Raw genomic sequence first — 22587 nt, forward strand, 5'->3', positions numbered from 1 at the left:
ATGTGTTTGTTGGAAAGTTTCAATTCCTAATCTCAACTTTTTTTTAATCTATTTAGTGGTTTAATGAACTGTATATTTTTTAATTGTTCTATATATTTAAAATATTTAGATACCTGGTTGATGGGGTTCTGAGAGTTCTTCTACTCCCCAAGCCCGGCCCGAGGCCAGGCTTGACTTGTGAGAGCTTGGTCCACCAGGCTGTTGCTTGGAGCGGCCCGAAGGCCCAAATGATTTTCCCTGATTATTTGTCATGAAGTTCCATTTCACTATTTTTAGTAGCTTTACTCTCCATGCCCTAACTCCCTGGACCCATTTCTTCCCACTCATTACAGTATTCGAGAAATTATTGATTAATCATTTATCCCTATCAATCAGGTCGCGAAGTCTCCCATTACCAGAACTTTCATTCTCGATAGTCCAACCGCTTGGGCTGGACGGTAGGTCGACGGTCTCGCTTCATGCAGGTCGGCGTTCAATCCCCGATCGTCCAAGGGGTTGGGCACCATTCCTTTCCCCCTCCCCGTCTCATCCCCAATCCTGATCCTTATCCCTTTCAAGTGTTATATAGTCGTAATAGCTTGGCGCTTTCTCCTGATAGTTCGATTCGGTTCTCCATCAGATATTTTATTCTACTATTTACATAATATTTTCGAAAGTTCTTTCAATGCTCTCGTATTTCCGTCCAGCTTTTCTGTCATTGATCACGAGAATGTAAATCATATCCACTACATATCCACCTGATGATAGACCAATTTGCTGTTAACTTCCTCAGCTAAAATTAACTTCTTAGAACTTCTAAATCTTCTAAGATTTTAATAATTTCCTAACTTCCTCATCTAAGATCTTACAATATCTTGTTCCTCTTGACAGATATTGCTAATTAATTCCTGCGACTCTATCTATACCTTCCTTCACGCTAGTAAGTGATGATAATCGATCATTATTATTATCGACATGGATAATATATCCATCACTTTTCTTCAGATCAGTTAATCGTCCCTACCACAACGATAACATATGGATCACTCTTCGTGTTTGTACTCCAAAGTAAGCAAATATACTCTCAGATATTACTGTAACAGCATTTCTACTTTTATGAGAGTTTGTAACAAAACCAAAACAGAAACACGTGTTCTCCTTGCGCCAGATTGAGCCGTACACTGGACACCAAACAAAAAAGCATCAACAGGATACTAGAGTTGGGTGTTAAGGCAACACCAGAGGTCGGCACTAGAGAGGTCGGCACCAGAGGGCGGCACCAGAAGTCGCTCACGTCTATATTTCGGTATATAAAGAGCTGCACGCGCTTCGACAAAGACAGTCAACGCTGAACAGCCAATTCTGACCGACAACATTGACTTCACAGACATGAAACTTGTAAGTACAGCCTTCGCTATGGGCGTGACCCTTCACCCCTTATCACCCCATTAGCGTTTAAAGTGGGTTAATCATTTACAACCGGATGCATAACTCCTTTCACATACAATTAATAATATTAATCACTTTTTCTGTTGCATATAACTATTATATTTCAGTAATTTTTGCTCCTTTCGTCGCGAAAGTTTTAATGATGATTACAAAACAGGAAAGCAACATTTCAGTCGGCCTACTGGCATGACAGGTCCTATTTACATCACAGTTCCTTCGACTCCTGTGTCCTTTCCACCTCTCAACTTACTAGAGAGCCACTGACTCCTATAGTGTTAATCCTGTCCACTGCGAACCCTTCTTTATGCTGCTTGGTGTGATAGATTATATGCTAGTATCCCTCCCGTCTCTACCATCCATCCTATTATATATTGCGGGAGTATACTCTATGGGGTCTTCGTCTATCAAGAGATTGTAAACTTGGTACATACTGTTTTGGTAATAGGGTTGTAGATAAGCAGCCTTACAGGGAGGGTTCTACAGGTTGGGTTCTACAGGAAGGGTCCTACAGGGAAGGTCCTACAGGGTGGGTCCTACAGGGTGGGTCCTACAGGGTGGGTCCTACAGGGTGGGTCCTACAGGGAGGGTCCTACAGGGTGGGTTCTACAGGGAGGGTCCTACAGGGTGGGTCCTACAGGGAGGGTTCTACAGGGTGGGTCCTACAGGGTGGGTCCTACAGGGTGGGTCCTACAGGGAGGGTCCTACAGGGTGGGTCCTACAGGGTGGGTCCTACAGGGAGGGACCTACAGGGTGGGTTCTACAGGGTGGGTCCTACAGGGTGGGTCCTACAGGACCAGTATCTCATATTAATATAAATAAAACACATCATAATCTTCTTATGAACAGTAAATCCTTAAAATGTATTTCAATATTTCAGTTGTCGCTGATGGTGGTGTTGGTGGTGGCCCTGGCCGCCCTGATGGGGTCAGCCCGAGCCATGCCTGACCCCTTCGCCCTGGCGGACCCTGACCCCGCGGCTGACCCACAGCTTGGTTTCGGCCGGCGAGGTTTCGGCAGAGGTTTCGGCCGAGGTTTCAGACGAGGTCGTTTCTTTGGTTAATGTGATCCCGTACTCTCCGTGACCAGCAGTTTCCTATCAAGCACAACAAACATCCGGCCAGAAAATATAGAAACCCCAAATTTGTGATATAATGAAATTGTAAAAAGTGTGATCAAGAGCTTTAATGTCCTGTCTCGGCAGTAACAAATTGATTGATCAGCTTTTAGTAACTTTGGTACAATGCTTCCACAAATATATGCATTTATAAGTATTGGAATATAATTAATATCCTTTGCAAATATGTACTCAATGAACAAATTCAATCAATCATCTAAGAACATTTACCTAGATTCCACAGGTACAGTTCGTTAGGGAACAAGAACATAACCATTTTCAATGTACTTCGTTTTGTCGATGACAGGAAGACTGTGTATATACATAATTTAGGCCTATATTGTCACACTAATGACCTTACCAAGGATGTAATTCCTTCAAAGTTTGCCTAAGTCCACTATGCCTTTGTACTGCTAGGTGAACAGAGGCATTAGGCACTACTGCCCACGGAATGGGTATGGGGTTCACTACCACCCACGGGATGGGTATGGGGTCCACTACCACCCACGGGATGGGTATGGGGTCTACTACCACCCACGGGATGGGTATGGGGTCCACTACTACCCACGGGATGGGTATGGGGTCTACTACCACCCACGGGATGGGTATGGGGTTCACTACCACCCACGGGATGGGTATGGGGTCCACTACGACCCTCGAGATGGGTATGGGGTCCACTACCACCCACGGGATGGGTATGGGGTCCACTACCACCCACGGGGTGAGTATGTGGTCCACTACCACCCACGGGATGGGTATGGGGTCCACTACCACCCACGGGATGGGTATGGGGTCCACTACCACCCACGGGATGGGTATGGGGTCCACTACCACCCACGGGATGGGTATGGGGTCCACTACCACCCACGGGATGGGTATGGGATCCACTACCACCCACGGGATGGGTATGTCATGCATAAAAAATGAACAGAGTCAATCCCGGACTCATATCCGTGATTAATCTAGGACTCTAAGCAATTAACATTTCCAGTGGAACCCAACCTTTACGTCTGGCAGCGCTGCAACAGAGGTCACTAGGTCCAGTACACAACGCTCTCCCGGAATACAGAAGAGCTTAGCTCATTGTTTACAAGAGTTTGCAACATGATGCAACTAAGGTTACGCCACATTGCAATGTTGAGGATCAATATAATATATGGCTCCGGTGAACCTAGATAACGGCACTGTCTTCACCTTGCTGATCAGCCATAAGTATAATGTAGTACTGAACTAAGTTCGAGATTACAGTAAACCTCTAGCTGTAAACTCGAGAAAATCAGAAGTAGCCAGGAGGAGGATTCGAACCAATGCTCTGGGGTACTCCCAAGCACACCCATCAGACCACTAGAACACGACATGGTCAAAAGTATTACAACCTGAAATTCACCTGAAGCCTCTAGGGTTCATCTAGGGTTCACTGAAGCCTAAGCAGGGCTTCACACAATTCCCCCCCCCCCCCGTGCGCTCTGTCTTGTGGTCTGGGAATTCTATCTCCCACGCTTCTCTTCAAACACACAAAAAATCGTATTAAATTAAGAAATCCACAAGTTCCGTGACGAGGATTCGAACCTGCGTCCGGGAGCATCCCAGACACTGCCTTAATCGACTGAGCTACGACAGGGTTTCAGCTCTTTTAACCCTGTCGTAGCTCAGTCGGTTAAGACAGTGTCTGGGATGCTCCCGGACGCAGGTTCGAATCCTCGGCACGGCCCTTGTGGATTTGTTCATATGATGCATCACGTTAGTGTGATCTCTGTGTGTAAATCGTATTAACGTGATGTACACAGGTTTGAATTCTCCTCATATTAATTTTCTCATTGATCCATCATGTTGATTACTTTGTAATCGCTAGTTAACAATCTTAACTAGTATCAAGGCGTTCGTAAGTTTATTGATGATAGAGGTAAAAGCAATTATGAGGAGAAAGCGCTAAGCCAGTATGGCTTTATGACATTTGCAAGGAATATGAGGACCCGGAGCTGGGGTATGAGGACCAGGAACTGGGGTATGAGGAGCCGGAGCTGGGGTATGAGGACCAGGAACTGGGGTATGAGGACCCGGAGCTGGGGTATGAGGACCAGGAACTGGGGTATGAGGACCAAGAGCTGGGTGTATGAGGACCAGGATCTGGGGTATAAGGACCAGGAGCTGGGGTATGAGGACCAGGAGCTGGGGTATGAAGACCAGGAGCTGGGGGTATGAGGACCAGGAGCTGGGGGTATGGGGACCAGGAGCTGGGGTATGAGGACCAGGAACTGGGGTATGAGGAGCCGGAGCTGGGGTATGAGGACCAGGAACTGGGCTATGAGGACCAGGATCTGGGGTATGAGGACCAGGAGCTGGGGTATGAGGACCAGGAGCTGGGTTATGAAGACCAGGAGCTGGGGTATGAGGGCCAGGAGCTGGGGGTATGAGGACCAGGAGCTGGGGGTATGAGGACCAGGATCTGGGGTATGAGGACCAGGAGCTGGGGTATGAGGACCAGGAGCTGGGGAATAAGGAATGAATCGACGTTACTCAACCACTTGGATCATCGGGGATCGAACGAGGACCCGGCCAGTAGCGAGCCAATCCAACTGGTTGGGGCTACCTACTAACAAGTAAATAGGTCCCCAGGCGTTCGACAGCTGTTACGGGCTGCTTCCTGTGTGTGTGTGTACTCACCTAGTTGTACTCACCTAGTTGTGTTTGCGGGGGTTGAGCTCTGGCTCTTTGGTCCCGCCTCTCAACCGTCAATCAACAGGTGTACAGGTTCCTGAGCCTATTGGAATCTATCATATGTACACTTGAAACTGTGTATGGAGTCAGCCTCCACTACGACACTGCCTAATGCATTCCACTTGTTAACTACTCTGACACTGAAAAAGTTCTTTCTAACGTCCCTGTGGCTCATTTGGGTACTCAGTTTCCATCTGTGTCCCCTTGTTCGCGTACCACACGTGTTAAACAGTTTATCCTCATCTACCCTGTCAATTCCTCTGAGAATTTTGTAGGTAGTGATCATGTCTCCCCTTACTCTTCTGTCTTCCAGTGTCGTGAGGTGCATTTCACGCAGCCTTTCCTCGTAACTCGAGCCTCTTAGTTCTGGGACTAGTCTAGTGGCATACCTTTGGACTTTTTCCAGCTTCGTCTTGTGCTTGACAAGATACGGGCTCCATGCTGGGGCCGCATACTCCAGGATTGGTCTTACATATGTGGTGTACAAGATTCTGAATGATTCCTTACACAGGTTCCTGAACGCTGTTCTGATGTTAGCCAGCCTCGCATATGCCGCAGACGTTAGTCTTTTTATGTGGGCTTCAGGAGACAGGTTTGGTGTGATATCAACTCCTAGATCTTTCTCTCTGTCCGTTTCATTAAGTACTTCATCTACTATTCTGTATCCTGTGTCTGGCCTCCTCTTTACACTGCCTAGTTTCATTACTTTGCATTTACTCGGGTTGAACTTCAACAGCCATTTGTTGGACCATTCACTCAGTCTGTCTAGGTCATCTTGTAACCTACTATCATCCTCAGTTTCAATCCTCCTCATAATTTTTGCATCATCGGCAAACATTGAAAGAAACGATTCTATACCCTCTTGGAGATCATTTACATATATCAGAAACAGTATAGGTCCAAGGACTGACCCCTGCGGGACTCCACTCGTAACGTCTCGCCAATCCGAGACCTCACCCCTCACACTGACTCGTTGTCTCCTGTTGCTTTGGTACTCCTTTATCCAATGGAGTACCTTCCCTTTCACTCCAGCCTGCATCTCCAGCTTTTTCACTAACCTCTTGTGTGGCACTGTATCAAAGGCTTTCTGACAATTCAAAAATATGCGTATGCGTGTGAGTGTGCGTGTGTGTGTGTGTGTGTGTGTGTGTGTGTGTGTGTGTGTGTGTGTGTGTGTGTGTGTGTGTGTGTGTGTGTGTGTGTGTGTGTGTGTGTGTGTAAAAAAAGTTGATTGACAGTTGAGAGACGGGCCGAAAGAGGAGAGCTCAACCCCCCCCCCCCTCCCCGGCAAGCACAACTAGGTGAATACAAGATTGCGGCCGTGTGGAGGTAGTGGGGCAGGTCATCACTGTGGGTATATAAGGACCTGCCCACCGTCATCCTAGTACAGTCCACGTGAAGTTGTCACTTTGTGAACACCTCTCTTACAAACATGAGATCTGTGAGTACACCCTTCAAGACTGTCTGTCAGCATAATCCATCCTCATCCCCCTCACTACGCTCTTAAACTGATTCTTTCTCAGTCAGCGGTCTCAATCACTTCACTTCCGATGCTTATGATATTATTCAGCTTAATGTTGCACTTAAACTTCCTTGAAGCATGTTTTTGCGATGATGCCTTTGTAACCAAGAGATGATGAGTGATAATTCCTTATATCAACTAAGATTACAGATCAAATATATGAGGAGTGCTAAAATACTTCCTAATTTTAAGTTCATTATCAGTTGGTCGTCGAATATATCAATGAATTCGTAGAGTTCGGGTAATACAGAACAGGTCCCAAGAACACTTAACATTTCTCATGTAAACAGGTTAGACTCGTCACATTCTTCTTAGCCCCAAATAAAAAGTAACTTTTGTTCATCATTATTGCAGCTGTGTCTGATGTTGGTGGTGGTGACCCTGGTCGCCCTGATGGGGTCAGCCGGAGCCATGCCTGACCCCTACGCCCTGGCTGACCCTGACCCCGCAGCTGACCCACAGTTTGAAGAGCTTCACAATTTTGGTCGGAGTTTCGTTCGGGGTCTTATTCGCAGTATTGGAAACCCCCTCAGATTATAGTTAACCTTATAACCTGTTGCCCGTGACCGACAGTTTCCTCCCAGTCGAAGGATTTTGTCTGGTAAACGACCAACCAAATGTTTACTTTACTGACAACCTCCAGCTTTTGTCTACTGGAGGAAGCTGGATTAATCTACTGAAGCAACTTTCTCTATCATCTTCTGAACCTTCAGCATCTTCCCAGCAACCAGCAACTTCCAGCATCTCCAAATCCTGCATCATGTTACACTTCCAGCACCTCCACCATGATACCTGGTTACCTGGTTGATGGAGTTCTGGGAGTTCTTCTACTCCCCAAGCCCGGCCCGAGGCCAGGCTTGACTTGTGAGAGTTTGGTCCACTGGGTGCTGGGGTAGCTGGAAATTGGTAGTTTAGTAGTTTACCAACTGTTGAACCGAATATTTTGATAAATATATATATTTTCTTACATAATTTTCTATTTTGGCTCCTATCAAAATTTCACAATTCAAGCTCATTGTCAAGCCTATGTCTTAGGCTTACAAAGTCACCAGAGTTTGGACACAACACAGTAGTACTCAAATTCATATTGGGCAATATAGCAACATACTATTGTAAACACACACACTAGTAATACGATTTAAATACACGCACACGCTGGTTCTATTAATGCACTCATACACACTGATATAGAGCCAATTCGCTTGATATAAATTTAGAACAATTTACCAAGCACTGAATATTGCAATCATATTAGAGCAAGAAAATGTGTTCACTGTCGTTGACTGTCAATTAATGGGTTTATCACTGTGTTCAGTGCATCAATTGCAACATTGATGAACATCTGTGTCAAGTGCCATCAGTAATAACATTAATAAACATGAGTTTAGTGCCAACAACAGCAACATTGATGACTCTAAATGCCATCAGTTTAGTGCCAGTAACTGCCATTTAGTGCCTTCAATGTTGCCAATAACAATATTGATGGCACTAAATGCAATCTGTTTAGTGAAATCAATAACAACGTTGATAAACATCTGTGTTTAGTCCCATGATAAGTCTCGCTTTGTTGACTTACATGACAAAATCCACGCATATATAAGCTTCACATATTATATCTATAATAGGTTTACTATATTATAAATAAGATACAAGGACAAGGAGCTGATACATGAGGACAAGGAGCTGGTACATGAGGACAAGGAGCTGGTACATGAGGACAAAGAGCTGGTACATGAGGACAAGGAGCTGGTACATGAGGACAAGGAGATGGTACATGAGGACAAGTAGCTGGTACACGAGGACAAGGAGCTGGTACATGAGGACAAGGAGCTGGTACACGAGGACAAGGAGCTGGTACACGAGGACAAGGAGCTGGTACATGAGGACAAGGAGCTGGTACATGAGGACAAGGAGCTGGTGCACGAGGACAAGGAGCTGGTACAAGAGGACAAGTAGCTTGTACACGAGGACAAGTAGCTTGTACATGAGGACAAGGAGCTGGTACATGAGGACAAGGAGCTGATACATGAGGACAAGGAGCTGGTACAAGAGGACAAGGAGCTGGTACAAGAGGACAAGGAGCTGGTACATGAGGACAAGGAGCTGATACATGAGGACAAGGAGCTGGTACAAGAGGACAAGGAACTGGTACATGAGGACAAGGAGCTGGTACATGAGGACAAGGAGCTGATACATGAGGACAAGGAGCTGGTACATGAGGACAAGGAACTGGTACACGAGGACAAGGAGCTGGTACATGAGGACAAGGAACTGGTACACGAGGACAAGGAGCTGGTACATGAGGACAAGTAACTGAGATATGAGGACAAGACAGAGCTGGGATATGAGGACAATAAAGTGGAACATGAGGACAATAAGGTGGGATATGAGGACAGGGTCAAGGAGCGGAGACTATCCACTTGGACCATCAGGGATCGACTTATAAACTAATAAAAATCGAGATAACCCACAAGAAAGTAATATAAATAATGCATTTCATAAACAGACAAGACTTATGTCCGAGCATTAATAAAAGTTTGGATTCAGGACTTGATATTTTGGTGCAAAAAAATAAGTTTTATTTCCTATATTATTATATCAATTAAAAAAATAGCAATTTTACGTTATAAATTTATATGTCAGTCCAAAAGTCAAAGTTTTTTCTTCAGAACTTAAAATGTCAGAACTTAAGTAAATTAAGGGGGAATTTTCCCATGAAATAATTTGTATTATACAGTTTTAAATCCCAAGTGAAATCCTCTTGACATTTTATATAAATCCAGAGATGAGATAGATTTAAAGCTGACTGGACAATATTACATTATTTAACTGACTTAAAGTCACAGAAATACTTTAAATACTTGTAAAACATTAATTCATATTCTGCGCGAATGAAGAATTAATGGATTTAAACGTTTCAAATAGAAATATTGCAGTTATAACGTTAGTCAGGGCAGGAGACGTAAGACTTGCGTTCAACGCAGTCATTTTGAATATTCTATTCTAGCGATGTTGGTCGGGTTATTCGGACATTGAAACATTGATTGTAACAATGATATATACGTGCTTCAGCCTACAGTTTAGACCTATTGTCTTGTGTATGACCCTCTGTCCTGTGTGTCTGAATACCAGCATTATCCTCACTCTAATAAGACCTAATTGAAATTCCTCAGATTAGGCAAAATTGTAATTAAATTTTGACAATAAAAATGTTAATAAGTTAATAATAATAAGGGACTTAAACGCTTAAAATTTTAATGTTGACTGGTCTGTGATCATTCACTATTAGGCCAGGTTAAGATGGGTTAGAATGGGTGAGGATAGCTTACGTTAGGTTAGGTTTAGTTCATCTGGGATGGGTTAGGTTAGGCTAGATTAAAGTAAGATATGTTTGGCTCGGTTATATTAAACAGTTAAAACTTCCAGCACTAAAAAAAGATGTTGTTGTTGTTATTTTAGATCTAGTTACTGAGAACACCAAGTTGCAAGTAGCACGGGCTATGGGGAGCCCGAAATTGACTTACCTAGGACAGAAACGGGGCTGTAACTTGTAAAAAAATAGCTTAGACCCTGATAACAGACACAAAGGTCGTCTACTCCTGTATCCACCAACGTAACACAAAAAAAATCTAAAAAATTAAATAAGAACTGTAGTACGCGATATTTTACAGTATATATGAGCTTAGCTCACCTTATAAGCCTAACACCTAGCTTACGGCATGTTGGGTTAAGTCCAACGGTATCTTAGACCCAAATAGCGGAACGCCCTTGCAAGCGTCTGTAGGAGACCGCTCCGGTGAACTATGATAATCAGCGAACTATGATAATAATGGCACCTTCCTCGCCGACTGATTCCTGGTATAAGACGCCACAACGTCGTAACGTACAAAACGAGATGAATTTATTGGTTAAATTTTTCAGAGGATCTGTCGTAAGACGTTTCCTGACTCCAGGTACTGTCGGATTTCTTCAATTATTGTACGTGTCGAAGCTTTCATTGGTGACAGGCGTCTAGTGATTGGGGGACAGGCGTCCAGTGATTGGGGGACAGGCGTCTAGTGATTGGTGACAGGCGTCTAGTGATTGGGGGACAGGCGTCTAGTGATTGGGGGACAGGCGTCTAGTGATTGGTGACAGGCGTCCAGTGATTGGTGACTGGCGTCCAGTGATTGGTGACAGGCGTCTAGTGATTGGTGACAGGCGTCCAGTGATTGGTGACAGGCGTCTAGTGATTGGGGGACAGGCGTCCAGTGATTGGGGGACAGGCGTCTAGTGATTGGGGGACAGGCGTCCAGTGATTGGGGGACAGGCGAATAACTTGACAGTTTACACCCTTTAAAAATATAAACTTTTCAATCAAGACTTCATCAAAATGTTTCCTGTGAAGGCGACCAATCGCGTCTTCCGGCATAGCAAGTTTGTACCTACTAAACTGAACATAAAGTAAACCATAGAGGTTTAAGGGGGCAATGATAATGCCTCTTATCTCTAGTGATGGTTTCCCCGAGTTTACTTGTATTATGAAAGAGCTTAGTTATGAATTATGAGCTTAATTATCAATTATGAGTTCATCATTCCGAGAAACTGTGTTTTAGCATTGCGAAATTTAAATCAATATATCTAACATATTTGAGGGAATATTCCAGATTTGAGTGACTTATCAGAAAGAAGAACAAAGGGGGTTCTGTAATATATATTTATCATGAATAACTGTAAGTTAAGGTAATGTATTTATCAAGAGAATGTGTTAGACTTGTATGAGGATATATGGCAGGACAGGCGCACGGAGAGGATGTCAAAGATGGACACCCATTCCCTTATACACCTAAGGATCGAACCCTGATTGTGCGTGATGCGAAGTCGTTGCTGTACCAACCGGTTCAAGTGGATGGCCATTATATTTTCGTTAGTATGAATAGGGAGGGATTGATAATGTTGGGCATCACTTGGTCAGTTCCGGAAAGGACTCTTGGTTCTGTTCAATAACAGAATTAATAAAGGCGCTGTCATCACAGACTATGCATCGGAGGACATAGATAGCATACGTATCTGTATAAGTCCCTAATAATGTTAAACAAGAATACTTTTAATGGAAATAATGGTGAAGGGGGATCACTATTATACCATAATCACACTTTTTAAATTGAAGAAATATTCTTGTTTTAAATAAGTGAATCTAAATTACGAAGTATTGAACTTATTTTTTTTCTTCAACTTTAACTGTTTGACTATATGCTTTTTATCGTCTAAATAAAAACTGCATTCAAATACAGTAAGAATATCCAGGGTTATCCCTGAGTGAGGTCCCTCAGCCTTCAGGACACAAGATGGCGGCCGTGTGGAGCTGGAGAGAGGTAGTGGGGCAGGTCATCACTGTGGGTATATAAGGACCTGCCCACCGTCATCCTAGTACAGTCCACGTGAAGTTGTCACTTTGTCAACACCTCTCTTACAAACATGAGATCTGTGAGTACACCCTTCAAGACTGTCTGTCAGCATCCTTCATCCTCATCCCCCTCATTACGCTCTTAAACTGATTCTTTCTCAGAAGTTTCAAATCCTCCAATTTCGATGATTTTGATGAATTATTCAGTTAACTGCTGCAATTTAAACGAAATATTCAGATTTCATTATTTTCATTAAGAAAGTTTTTTCAGTGATGTGTTTATATTTCAAAGTGATCGTCTCCACTCTGATGGCGTTGTTAATGACTGACGAGTCGTCAGGTCCCCTGAGAACAAGCACACAAACTATTTTAGACCCATTGAGAGGCAAATCCTCATCACCAAATTATTGAACACGTAAGAATTCATCTGACAGATTAGGTCCCACAGTTTAGATCCAACGAAATCTAGTATCTTGTTCATCTAAATAGACAACCCGTTCTCGCACTTTCTTACAGTCAATATTAATATTGACTTATTAAATAAGTGCATATGTGACATACTAATTTATTGTGAATATTTTAGTTTACCTTGAAAAGCTTCATAGAAAACACCGACCTTACCTAACCTTCTTAGTATGTTAAGATAAGCATCTTATTGCTTTGTAATTACAATTATTACTTAACCTATTATAGGTATAGGTTAAGTAATCGAGGTATAGGTATCTATTATAGGTATAGGTTAAGTAATAATTGTAATTACGAAGCAATAAGATGCTTATCTTAACATACTAAGAAGGTTAGGTAAGGTCGGTGTTTTCTATGAAGCTTTTCAAGGTAAACTAAAATATTCACAATAAATTAGTATGTCACATATGCACGTATTTAATAAGTCAATACTGACTATACGAAAGTGCGAGAACGGGTTGCAATACAACATGTTTCACCATTTACCATCAGAAAATTAACATTTCATCATTATTATTGCAGTTGTGCCTGATGTTGGTGGTGGTGACCCTGGTCGCCCTGATGGGGTCAGCCCGAGCCATGCCTAACCCCTACGCCCTGCCTGACCCTGACCCCGCGGCTGACCCACAGTTTGAAGAGCTTCACCTTTTAGGGAGGAATGTCCTTCGGGGCCTTCTTCGCACTCTTGGACCCTTCTGAATATAATTACCCTCATAACCTGTTGCCCGTGACCGACAGTTTCCTCCCAGTCGAAGGATTTTGTCTGGTAAACGACCAACCACATGTTTACTTTACTGACAACCTCCAGCTTTTGTCTACTGGAGGAAGCTGGATTAATCTACTGAAGCAACTTTCTCTATCATCTTCTGAACCTTCAGCATCTCTCAAACCTTCAGCATCTTCCCATCCTGCAACATCTCCTAAGATCCTGCATCTCCCTTCCAGCATCTTTATTTAACTTCCAGCACCTCCACGATAGTTGTTGGATAGTTCGAAATTGTTTGTTTAGTAGTTACCAACTATGAACCGAATACTTCGAGAAATATATATATTTTCAGATATAATTTTTTATTTTACCTCCAATAGAAATATTACAAATTTAACCTCAATTTCAAGCATATATCTTAGGACTTACAGTGTCCAGAGTTAAGGCACAAGAGCACTGTTATGCACCATATACAACTGATCAACAGTCAGTCCTACACATCATAATCACACAAGTCTTGTAAACACACACAAGTGAACCAAAATATATTAACATGTGCAACGTATCCACATACTGTTGTAAACATACACACTGATAATACAGCAATAATGCATACACACGCTAGCTCTATTAATACACTTTATGCACCCATAAAGCACATTCTTTTGTTATAAATTCTGAACCATTTACTAAGTTTTGAATCTTGCAATCATGTTAGAGCAATAAATTGTGTTCAGATTAAGTGACTGTCAGTATACCTTGGTTATTGCTGTACTCGGTACTATCAACAGTAACACTGATAAGCATCTGTGTCTAGTGCCATTAACAACATAGAAGAACATCTTAGTTTAATACCCTCATTAACTTAGTGATAAAATCCACAGGAGCAGTAATGAGGCTTCGAACCAATGCGCCTGGGTGTTCCCCAGATCCACGCTCTAGTCGACTACGCCACGACATGGTTAAAAGAACTGCAACCTGGGGTACTACTGCACCCTCGAGGCTTTCCGAGGCTTCCACTGAAGCCGAACCATGATTTTACCCTCCCCCCCCATTGCATTCTGGCACTGTCGTCCGGTAGTTCTACCTCTGATGCCTCTCTTTCAATACACAGAGAAATCACATCATGATTTCTCTGTGTATTTCTATGTTCTACAAAGGACACGAGGACAAGGAGCTGGGATATGAGGACAAGGAGCTGGGATATGAGGACAAGGAGCTGGGATATGAGGAAAAGGAGCTGGGATATGAGAACAAGGAGGTGGGATATGAGGACAAGGAGCGGGGATATAAGAACAAGGAGCTTGGATATGAGGACAAAGAGCTGGGATATGAGAACAAGGAGCTGAGATATGAGAACAAGGAGCTGGGATATGAGAACAAGGAGCTGGGATATGAGAACAAGGAGCTGGGAGATGAGGACAAGGACCTTGGATATGAGGACAAGGCGGTGGGATATGAAGACAAGGAGCTGGGATATGAGAACAAGGAGGTGGGTTATGAAGACAAGGAACTGGGATATGAAGACAAGGAGCTGGGATATGAGAACAAGGAGGTAGGATATGAAGATAAGGAGCTTGGATATGAGGACAAGGAGCTGAGATATGAGTACAAGGAGCTGGGATATGAGGACAAGGAACTGGAATATGAGGACAAGGAGCGGGGATATGAGGACAAGGACTTGTGATACGAAGACAAGAAGCTGGGATATGTGGACAAGGATCTAGGATATGAGGACATGGTAAACGACCGGTGCCTAGTCACTTGGAACATTGAGGATCAACTTATAACTTAATAAAAGTCAAGATGGTCCATAAGAAAGGAATACAAGTAATATATTTCATTAACAGACGGAACCCTATGACCGAGCATTAAAAGAAGTTTTACTTCGGAACTTAATGTCGTTGCAAATATATAAGTTTACTTCAGAATTTCATATATCCGTATTAACATAAAACATCCTTAATTTGACGTGATATTTTTACTCAAAATATATTTAATTTCCATTATACCTAAGCCTTGAGAAGAATTCTCTGAATAAATCTACTGATTTGATTTAAAGCTGACTGGACAATATTAAATTATTTCTGACTTAAAAGTTGGGCCACTTAATTTGAATACTTGTAAAGCATTAACTCATACTCTGCGCCAGTGAAGAATTAATGGATATAGACGTTTCAAATAGATATATTGCGCTTATTACGTTAGTCTTGGTAGGATATGTTTGGCGAGGTTTGATTAGGTACTTAAATTTTAAGCAGTAAAAAGAGCTCCAAGCCGGCTACCAGGAGGCAAGAGCCGTCTACTACTGTACCCACCTAAGTAAAGAAAAAAATTGTGTGTTTTTTGGGGGGTTAAAGACTAGATTTTTGGACACTTGACCAAATAGCTGCTATTAGTACTCTCACATTAGGAGTTGAACAAATCTGAAGTTATCGATTAGATATTCAACAAAATGTTTCTGGAAATCGTAATAAATCGTGTCTTCAATTATGAAATCAAATCTAGCAGGATTCCAATTCCGGTCAATGGTAAGCAAGAATATTTATTAGTGGAAATAATGGTGAAGGGGATCACTATCATGCCATTATCAGATGGATTTAATTGGAAGAAATATTGTTAAAACAAGTAAATCGTATTTGCGAAGCACTGAAATTTAATTTTTTATCTGTAACTGTATATTTAATAATGGTAAGGAATCAACGTACTGTATATGCTTTTTCATCGACTAAATAAAAACTGCATTCAAATACAGTAAGAATATGCAGGGTTATCCCTGTGTGAGGTCCCTCAGCCTTCAGGACACAAGATGGCGGCCGTGTGGAGGTAGTGGGGCAGGTCATCACTGTGGGTATATAAGGACCTGCCCACCGTCATCCTAGTACAGTCCACGTGAAGTTGTCACTTTGTCAACACCTCTCTTACAAACATGAGATCTGTGAGTACACCCTTCAAGACTGTCTGTCAGCATCCTTCATCCTCATCCCCCTCATTACGCTCCTAAACTGATTCTTTCTCAGAAGTTTCAAATCCTCCAATTTCAATTATTTTGATGAATTATTCAGTTAACTACGGCATTTAAGCAAAATATTCAGCGTTAATTATTTTCGTTAAGAAAGTTTTTTTTTTTTTTAGATGTTTTTATATTTCAAAGTGATCGTCTCCACTCGAATAGCGTTGTTAATGACTGACGAGTCGTCAAGTCCCTGAGTACAAACACACAAACTATTTTAGACCCATTAAGAGGCAAATCCTCATCACCAAATTATTAAATACATAAGAATTCATCTGACAGATTAGGTCCCACAGTTCAGGTCATGCGAAAGCAACCATCTCGTTCGTCTAAATAGAACATGCTTCACCATTTACCAGCACAAAATTAACATTTTATTATTTCTGCAGCTGTGCCTGATGTTGGTGGTGGTGACCCTGGTCGCCCTGATGGGGTCAGCCCGAGCCATGCCTAACCCCTACGCCCTGCCTGACCCCGCGGCTGACCCCCAGTTTGAAGAGCTTCACCTTTTAGGGAGGAATGTCCTTCGGGGCCTTCTTCGCACTCTTGGACCCTTCTGAATATAATTAACCTAATAACCTGTTGCCCGTGACCGACAGTTTCCTCCCAGTCGAAGGATTTTGTCTGGTAAACGACCAACCACATGTTTACTTTACTAACAACCTCCAGCTTTTGTCTACTGGAGGAAGCTGGATTAATCTACTGAAACAACTTTCTCTATCATCTTCTGAACCTTCAGCATCTCTCAAACCTTCAGCATCTTCTCATCCTGCAGCATCTCCTAAGCTCCTGCATCTCCCTTCCAGCATCTTTATTTAACTTCCAGCACCTCCACGATAGTTGTTGGATAGTTCGAAATTGTTTGTTTAGTAGTTACCAACTATGAACAGAATAGTTCGAGAAATATATATATTTTCAGATATAATTTTTTATTTTACCTCCAATAGAAATATTACAAATTTAACCTCAATTTTAAGCATATATCTTAGGACTTACAGTGTCCAGAGTTAAGGCACAAGAGCACTGTTATGCACCATATACAACTGATCAACAGTCAGTCCTACACATCATAATCACACAAGTCCTGTAAACACACACAAGTGAACCAAAATATATTCACATGTGCAACGTATCCACATACTGTTGTAAATATACACACTGATAATACAGCAATAATGCATACACACGCTAGCTCTATTAATACACTTTATGCACCCGTAAGGCACATTCTTTTGTTATAAATTCTGAACCATTTACCAAGTGCTGAATCTTGCAATCACGTTAGAGCAACAAATTGTGTTCAGATTAAGTGACTGTCAGTATACCTTGGTTATTGCTGTACTCGGTACTATCAACAGTAACACTGATAAGCATCTGTGTCGAGTGCCATTAACAACATAGAAGAACATCTTAGTTTAATACCCTCATTACCATAGTGATAAAATCCACAGGAGCAGTAATGAGGCTTCGAACCAATGCGCCTGGGTGTTCCCCAGATCCACGCTCTAGTCGACTACGTCACGACATGGTCAAAAGAACTGCAACCTGGGATACTACTGCACCCTCGAGGCTTTCCGAGGCTTCCACTGAAGCCCAACAAGGGTTTTACACCCCCCCCCCCCATTGCATTCTGGCTCTGTCGTCCGGTAGTTCTACCTCTGATGCCTCTCTTTCAATACACAGAGAAATCACATCATGATTTCTCTGTGTATTTCTATGTTCTACAAAGGACACGAGGACAAGGAGCTGGGATATGAGGACAAGGAGCTGGGATATGAGGACAAGGAGCTGGGATATGAGGAAAAGGAGCTGGGATATGAGAACAAGGAGGTGGGATATGAGGACAAGGAGCGGGGATATAAGAACAAGGAGCTTGGATATGAGGACAAAGAGCTGGGATATGAGAACAAGGAGCTGAGATATGAGAACAAGGAGCTGGGATATGAGAACAAGGAGCTGGGATATGAGAACAAGGAGCTGGGAGATGAGAACAAGGAGGTGGGATATGAAGAGAAGGAACTGGGATATGAAGACAAGGAGCTGGGATATGAGAACAAGGAGGTAGGATATGAGGATAAGGAGCTTGGATATGAGGACAAGGAGCTGAGATATGAGTACAAGGAGCTGGGATATGAGAACAAGGAACTGGAATATGAGGACAAGGAGCGGGGATATGAGGACAAGGACTTGTGATACGAGGACAAGAAGCTGGGATATGTGGACAAGGATCTAGGATATGAGGACATGGTAAACGACCGGTGCCTAGTCACTTGGAACATTGAGGATCAACTTATAACTTAATAAAAGTCAAGATGGTCCATAAGAAAGGAATACAAGTAATATATTTCATTAACAGACATTATTAAAAAATGAGCATTAAAAAAAGTTTTACTTCAGAACTTAATGTCGTTGCAAATATATAAGTTTACTTCAGAATTTCATATATCCGTGTTAACATAAAACATCCTTAATTTGACGTGATATTTTCCTCAAAATATATTTAATTTCCATTATACCTAAGCCTTGAGAAGAATTCTCTGACTCTATATATATCTACTGATTTGATTTAAAGCTGACTGGACAATATTAAATTATTTCTGACTTAAAAGTTGGGCCACTTAATTTGAATACTTGTAAAGCATTAACTCATACTCTGCGCCAGTGAAGAATTAATGGATATAGACGTTTCAAATAGATATATTGCGCTTATTACGTTAGTCTTGGTAGGATATGTTTGGCGAGGTTTGATTAGGTACTTAAATTTTAAGCAGTAAAAAGAGCTCCAAGCCGGCTACCAGGAGGCAAGAGCCGTCTACTACTGTACCCACCTAAGTAAAGAAAAAAATTGTGTGTTTTTTGGGGGGTTAAAGACTAGATTTTTGGACACTTGACCAAATAGCTGCTATTAGTACTCTCACGTTAGGGGTTGAACAAATATGAAGTTATCGATTAGATATTCAACAAAATGTTTTGGAAATCGTAATAAATCGTGTCTTCAATTATGAAATCAAATCTAGCAGGATTCCAATTCCGGTCAATGGTAAGCAAGAATATTTATTAGTGGAAATAATGGTGAAGGGGATCACTATCATGCCATTATCAGATGGATTTAATTGGAAGAAATGTTCTTGTTAAAACAAGTAAATCGTATTTGCGAAGCACTGAAATTTAATTTTTTATCTGTAACTGTATATTTAATAATGGTAAGGAATCAACGTACTGTATATGCTTTTTCATCGACTAAATAAAAACTGCATTCAAATACAGTAAGAATATGCAGGGTTATCCCTGTGTGAGGTCCCTCAGCCTTCAGGACACAAGATAGCGGCCGTGTGGAGGTAGTGGGGCAGGTCATCACTGTGGGTATATAAGGACCTGCCCACCGTCATCCTAGTACAGTCCACGTGAAGTTGTCACTTTGTCAACACCTCTCTTACAAACATGAGATCTGTGAGTACACCCTTCAAGACTGTCTGTCAGCATCCTTCATCCTCATCCCCCTCATTACGCTCCTGAACTGATTCTTTTTCATAAGTTTCAAATCCTCCAATTTCAATTATTTTGATGAATTATTCAGTTAACTACGGCATTTAAGCAAAATATTCAGCGTTAATTACTTTCGTTAAGAAAGTTTTTTTTTTTTTTAGATGTTTTTATATTTCAAAGTGATCGTCTTCACTCGAATAGCGTTGTTAATGACTGACGAGTCGTCAAGTCCCTGAGTACAAACACACAAATTATTTTAGACCCATTAATAGGCAAATCCTCATCACCAAATTATTAAATACATAAGAATTCATCTGACAGATTAGGTCCCACAGTTCAGGTCATGCGAAAGCAACCATCTCGTTCGTCTAAATAGAACATGCTTCACCATTTACCAGCACAAAATTAACATTTTATTATTTCTGCAGCTGTGCCTGATGTTGGTGGTGGTGACCCTGGTCGCCCTGATGGGGTCAGCCCGAGCCATGCCTAACCCCTACGCCCTGCCTGACCCTGCGGCTGACCCCCAGTTTGAAGAGCTTCACCTTTTAGGGAGGAATGTCCTTCGGGGCCTTCTTCGCACTCTTGGACCCTTCTGAAAATAATTAACCTAATAACTTTTTGCCCGTGACTGACAGTTTCCTCCCAGTCGAAGGATTTTGTCTGGTAAACGACCAACCAAATGTTTACTTTACTGACAACCTCCAGCTTTTGTCTACTGGAGGATGCTGGATTAATCTACTGAAGCAACTTTCTCTATCATCTTCTGAACCTTCAGCATCTCTCAAACCTTCAGCATCTCTCAAACCTTCAGCATCTTCTCATCCTGCTGCATCTCCTAAGCTCCTGCATCTCCCTTCCAGCATCTTTATTTAACTTCCAGCACCTCCACGATAGTTGTTGGATAGTTCGAAATTGTTTGTTTAGTAGTTACCAACTATGAACCGAATAGTTCGAGAAATATATATATTTTCAGATATAATTTTTTTATTTTTCCTCTAATAGAAATATTACAAATTTAACCTCAATTTCAAGCATATATCTTAGGACTTACAGTGTCCAGAGTTAAGGCACAAGAGCACTGTTATACACCATATACAACTGATCAACAGTCAGTCCTACACATCATAATCACACAAGTCCTGTAAACACACACAAGTGAACCAAAATATATTCACATGTGCAACGTATCCACATACTGTTGTAAACATACACACTGATAATACAGCATTAATGCATACACACGCTAGCTCTATTAATACACTTTATGCACCCATAAGGCACATTCTTTTGTTATAAATTCTGAACCATTTACCAAGTGCTGAATCTTGCAATCACGTTAGAGCAATAAATTGTGTTCAGTTTAAGTGACTGTCAGTATACCTTGGTTATTGCTGTACTCGGTACTATCAACAGTAACACTGATAAGCATCTGTGTCTAGTGCCATTAACAACATTGAAGAACATCTTAGTTTAATACCCTCATTACCATAGTGATAAAATCCACAGGAGCAGTAATGAGGCTTCGAACCAATGCGCCTGGGTGTTCCCCAGATCCACGCTCTAGTCGACTACACCACGACATGGTCAAAAGAACTGCAACCTGGGATACTACTGCACCCTCGAGGCTTCCCGAGGCTTCCACTGAAAACCAACAAGGGTTTCACACCATTTCTCCCCCCCCCCCATGCACTCTGGCTCTATCGTCCAGTAGTTCTACCTTGGACGCCACTCTTTCAATACACTGAGAAATCCCATCATGATTTCGAGTCCTCATTACGGCTCCTGTGGATTTTCTCACTGATATAACTCAATAATGTGATTTATCTGTGTACAGTATTTCTTTCAATGTTCTACCAAGGACAGGGGGACAAGGAGCTGAGATATGAGAACAAGGAGCTGGGATATGAGAACAAGGAGCTGGGATATGAGAACAAGGAGCTGGGATATGAGAACAAGGAGCTGGGAGATGAGGACAAGGACCTTGGATATGAGGACAAGGCGGTGGGATATGAAGACAAGGAGCTGGGATATGAGAACAAGGAGGTGGGATATGAAGACAAGGAACTGGGATATGAAGACAAGGAGCTGGGATACGAGAACAAGGAGGTAGGATATGAGGATAAGGAGCTTGGATATGAGGACAAGGAGCTGAGATATGAGTACAAGGAGCTGGGATATGAGGACAAGGAACTGGAATATGAGGACAAGGAGCGGGGATATGAGGACAAGGACTTGTGATACGAGGACAAGAAGCTGGGATATGTGGACAAGGATCTAGGATATGAGGACATGGTAAACGACCGGTGCCTAGTCACTTGGAACATTGAGGATCAACTTATAACTTAATAAAAGTCAAGATGGTCCATAAGAAAGGAATACAAGTAATATATTTCATTAACAGACGGAACCCTATGACCAAGCATTAAAAAAAGTTTTACTTCAGAACTTAATGTCGTTGCAAATATATAAGTTTACTTCAGAATTTCATATATCCGTATTAACATAAAACATCCTCAATTTGACGTGATATTTTCCTCAAAATATATTTAATTTCCATTATACCTAAGTCTTGAGAAGAATTCTCTGACTCTATATATATCTACTGATTTGATTTAAAGCTGACTGGACAATATTAAATTATTTCTGACTTAAAAGTTGGGCCACTTAATTTGAATACTTGTAAAGCATTAACTCATACTCTGCGCCAGTGAAGAATTAATGGATTTCGACGTTTTAAATAGATATA

General features: G+C 42.0%; 5 long non-coding RNA genes across 5 annotated transcripts; all 5 read left to right on the forward strand.

Moving 5' to 3' along the window:
- The first annotated feature begins 1246 nt into the window (after positions 1-1246).
- On the forward strand, positions 1247-2699 carry LOC138353021 (uncharacterized). The gene is made up of 2 exons (XR_011223008.1): positions 1247-1377; positions 2306-2699. It is a non-coding gene; the product is annotated as an uncharacterized lncRNA (long non-coding RNA).
- A 3898-nt stretch (positions 2700-6597) lies between these two features.
- LOC123770747 (uncharacterized) lies at positions 6598-7754 on the forward strand. The gene is made up of 2 exons (XR_006774394.2): positions 6598-6701; positions 7137-7754. It is a non-coding gene; the product is annotated as an uncharacterized lncRNA (long non-coding RNA).
- Positions 7755-12192: 4438 nt separating this feature from the next.
- LOC138353022 (uncharacterized) lies at positions 12193-13697 on the forward strand. The gene is made up of 2 exons (XR_011223009.1): positions 12193-12248; positions 13156-13697. It is a non-coding gene; the product is annotated as an uncharacterized lncRNA (long non-coding RNA).
- Positions 13698-16225: 2528 nt separating this feature from the next.
- Positions 16226-17277, forward strand: LOC138353023 (uncharacterized). The gene is made up of 2 exons (XR_011223010.1): positions 16226-16277; positions 16742-17277. It is a non-coding gene; the product is annotated as an uncharacterized lncRNA (long non-coding RNA).
- Positions 17278-19756: 2479 nt separating this feature from the next.
- Positions 19757-20820, forward strand: LOC138353024 (uncharacterized). Its single transcript, XR_011223011.1, has 2 exons — positions 19757-19802; positions 20267-20820. It is a non-coding gene; the product is annotated as an uncharacterized lncRNA (long non-coding RNA).
- The last annotated feature ends 1767 nt before the right edge of the window (positions 20821-22587 follow it).

Source organism: Procambarus clarkii, chromosome 56 (genome assembly GCF_040958095.1).
Source record: "Procambarus clarkii isolate CNS0578487 chromosome 56, FALCON_Pclarkii_2.0, whole genome shotgun sequence".
Lineage (NCBI taxonomy): Eukaryota > Metazoa > Arthropoda > Malacostraca > Decapoda > Cambaridae > Procambarus > Procambarus clarkii.